We start from the raw sequence: 4,144 nt of genomic DNA, 5'->3' as shown, positions 1-4,144 counted from the left end.
TCACTGCTATTTTTACCCAGTGTAAAAGAAACATTTTTTTTTTTTTTTTTGGCACAAAGGCAATACACAGTAGAAGACTTCGAATCCACCAATACGAGAGGGAAAGCAAAGGAGAGAGGGGAAAAAAAAAACAAAAACAAAAAACAGAAAAAAAACACATGCATACATAAATAAAAAGAAAAAAAAAGGAAAAAAAAAAATCGAGAGAGAAAAAATATAAAGAAGGAAAATTACGTAACCAATAAAGATAAAAAAAAAAAAACTTACAACTACCTCTATGCTACCGAACTTGTAGCTATCGCTAACGAGCCATATATCAATAACACATCTTAATAACTTTGCCTTCAAAAGTGAGTGAGCAAACTGTAAGAGCATATAAGTCACACAACATTTTTAAGGATTGGTTAAGGTAACAAATAAAATGTCATTATTTAAATGAGTTTGAAGAGAACTATAGTGACTTAGTTTTCATTCGGGAGGAGATGCCTCAGTATCCTTACCAAAGGAGTCAATAAAGTCTTTAACCTCAGATGGTGTAGAGAAGATCTTGACTTTACCCTTGTGTGTAATCCGGAGTTTGGAGGGATACATGAATGAGTATTCGATGCCCCGATCTCTCAGAGCCCGTTTAACCTCAGTGTAGGCCTTTCTTGCATTTTGGAGCTCCGCGCTAAAATCCGGGAAGAAATGGATGCGCCGACTGTCAAAGTAGATTTCCTTTCGCTCTCTCGCGAGTTGAAGGATTTTCTGTCTCTCTCTAAAGTTGAGGAGTTTCACCACAATTACCCTCGGAGTCGCTCTGTTCGGCAAAATGTTTCCCGTTCTGTGCGCTCTCTCGATTGTAGGAGGAGAAGGAAAGTTTTCTGCGCCGAGGGTTTCAGGTATGATGCGCTCTAGAAACGAAACCATATCACCTCCTTCAGATTTTTCAGGTAGGTTAATGATACGGATATTAGATCTTCTGCTTCTGTTCTCAAGGTCTTGGACTTTGTCTTTTAAATAAGAAACATCTTTCTCCAAACGACTGATTGTTAAGCGCGTGTCTCTTAGGTCATCTTCTGTCGCGCTTACTCTGGTTTCAACCTCGACCATCTGTTCGGATAAAGTTGACATAGAGGTTTCAATGCGAGCCAACTTATTTTGTATATCATTTGTCACCTTGTCGATTTGTTTACTAATTTCTTCTTTGCTGGCTTTAATTTCTTTCCACACCGTCTGTAGTGATATTTCACCTTCCACATCGTCGGCCATGCTAGGTAACGTGTTGGGATTGTTAGCCTCTAGAGTGTTAACAGCAGGTCGAGATTTACTTCCCTTTCGGCGAAAATTGTATTCTGCCATAAACGATATCAACTTCACGCTTACTCAACCTACTCAATAGTCTGTCAGGTTGGAAATTTAATAAGGATTTGGATTGATAATATAGCTCGTTAGAGGAGCTCACTGAAGCACGTCCTTCCTCATCGCCTGCAACACGTGACCCCCCAGTGGGCACAAACTCGTGGAAACCACGTAAAGAAGACGTGTTTTCACCACGTGGAAAAGCCGGGTAATTTAGGCGTAAAAGGCAAGTCCAATTCCACGTGGATTTGACACATGGAATCCACGTGTTTTTTACCACTTGGAAAAGACATGGATATAAGCCCATGGAAAATACGTGTTGTGTTCAACGTAAATTCTGCAAAGTTTAAAATGTCTACAACATCAAGTGTAAAGCAGACACAAATTACATAAAAGTTGTAATAACCAACAATTTATTCATATTTCAAAAACAAAACAAAATGCACATAAAAACTGGGTGTAGTGCATAATACTAAAATACCATACAAATGTGAATACTAAAAGACTAATTAAACCAACAAAACATCTAAGAGAAGATAGAAAACTGTCTCAAACAGCAAAAGAAACAAAATTACAAAAACATTTACTTAACACTTAATAAATGACACTGCATCCAGCCTTTCTTTTCTCTTAGGTGCAAGGATTATTGGCAATGGTGCTGAGGGCAAAGGCTTCTGTAACATCATGCGCCTTTACTACACTGTCTGTCAAAGGACAAAAATGTTTAGTATAATTTAGATGCCTGGACTGCAATTTATCAATACAATCATTGTTTTAATATAAAAAAAGACACGACCACAAGGCACTATTTAATTACTTACCAGTTATTAATTTGCACAGCGCTGTCAAATGATGTTTTATCCCCTCGTGATCCCTTCATGTTTAGTTGAAACATAAGTGAATTGGTAAGGAATCTAAAAGAAAACAAACTTATCTATTTATCTTCAAAGAAATAAATAGGTAGAGTAACCACATAAGTTACACTGAAAAGTTCCTACTTCTATTCTTAGAAATTCAATGGAACATATATTCTGCAAGTAAATGTTAGTGTTCACTGTCAGAACTCCTCAGTGCATATAATATATTATACATGGTGATGGTGTTGCATTTATGACAAATTATACCTGTTCATCAAATACTAGCCTGTTTTTATGATTTTTGACAAATTAACGTTTGCAATTGCCTGTATTGCTTCGAAGCCTACGTTAGCTACATACATAGATTCACAATCAAGCTAACCGCGTCGGTTAGAACCTACACTAACTGCCACAGAACATACTAGAATATTACTGCTTACCTCAGTGCTCACCCTGTAACATCACACACAAATGTTCTCTGTATGTGACACAATTGCCACGGGTACTTTGTAACTTCAGCAGACCACAAATTTAAACAAATTTCGAAGTTTCTAATTTCTTTTTATTAGCTATAAATGTTTCGCGCTTCCACTTAAAAAAACGGGATCCAGGAAAGGCTGATCACTGCGCATGCTCAGTACCACTGGCTAGACTGCAAAGTCACTCTGCGCAGCGACGCCTATGTGTCGCCTCTGATAGCACATCGGTGTTCTAAACTACTTTTTAGTTTGCAAATCCAGTGTACGTTGTAGTCAGATGTGGCATTTAGGCGATCAGTAATACATTTTGAAAATGCCATTTTAGAACACATTTTGGCTCATGTGTTCAACTTTAGAACACATTGGACGCGTCATATGCGTCATTTTATTTTAGAGTGTGTTTAATTTTAATTAATGATTGTCACATTTATGTAAAAACATACAAAATATGCATTCAAAATTAGATCAAGCAACCATCAATAGGTGGTACGAAATTATTTTCCACGTGATATCCACGTGGAAATGCACGAAGAATAATGTAGAACTAAAACTCCATGTGGATTCCACATTAATTTAGAACAGGTTTTCCACGTGCCTAAAACCACGTGGAATCAACGTGGATATCAGGTGAAAATTGGTGGATCCACCACTTCACCAAATATCCACCAGAAATCCACGTGGATTACATGTGTTGTGCCCGCTGGGCCCCTTTCTGGAACAATTTTAAATTGGATTTCTTCCTATTTAGCTGAAAGACAGATAAATATTTTACAGATAAGTGCCTTAGAAAAGCTGGATATTGTGTGTGGTGTTCCACAAGCCTTTGTACTTGGCAGATTTTAAATTTTTTTCTTTACAACAGGAATTAACAGGTACTAGGAAACAGGATCAAACTAGACTAGTTTTAATGTCAGACTTTATTTCTTTACAGTAACTATAATTTTTTTTCCAGTTTATTAACTAAATTCCTCTTGCACTGTTTGGTAAATGGATAGATTCATGCTAGCTTTGTTGATATTCTATGCATGAAACTCACAAAAAAGCGGATGAAGCAGTCTTTTGTTTTTAAGCATCTGGAACATATCATCTCTGTTTTTATCATATCAATCTTTCTCCCCATGACCCCACACAGGACAGTTGGTATAGATGATGGATGGATAAATTAGTAGTAGTAGCAGTAGTAGTCTTTCAGGTTTATTTTTAGATTGATGTATGACTTCCGCTATATCTCTGGTTATAATCAGCACCATTTACCAAACATTACACAAATGATTAGACAGAGGTCAACAAATCTAAAAATCATTACCTCATCACCAGACATGTGTCCTTGAAAAAGTCATGAATTCAAATTATTACAGCCCAGTGAGTGATTAATAGGCCTTTCAATTGGTAATTTGTATCACATATTAAATTCAAAACTGTCAGAACAAAACAGTTGGCTGATGCAAAGGTTTTAAACTAATTTCC

The 4,144-nt window shown here is 36.7% G+C and overlaps 1 long non-coding RNA gene across 1 annotated transcript; it reads right to left on the bottom strand.

Annotated features, from left to right (window-relative positions):
- Positions 1-1,867: 1,867 nt before the first annotated feature.
- LOC128540970 (uncharacterized) lies at positions 1,868-2,812 on the bottom strand. The gene is made up of 3 exons (XR_008365609.1): positions 2,639-2,812; positions 2,163-2,255; positions 1,868-2,045 (listed from the first exon to the last, which is right to left on the bottom strand). It is a non-coding gene; the product is annotated as an uncharacterized LOC128540970 (long non-coding RNA).
- Positions 2,813-4,144: the final 1,332 nt, after the last annotated feature.

The sequence above is a fragment of the Clarias gariepinus genome, chromosome 14 (assembly GCF_024256425.1).
Source record: "Clarias gariepinus isolate MV-2021 ecotype Netherlands chromosome 14, CGAR_prim_01v2, whole genome shotgun sequence".
Lineage (NCBI taxonomy): Eukaryota > Metazoa > Chordata > Actinopteri > Siluriformes > Clariidae > Clarias > Clarias gariepinus.
Note: the sequence above shows the minus strand (reverse complement) of the source record. Positions and strands in the feature narration are given on the sequence as shown.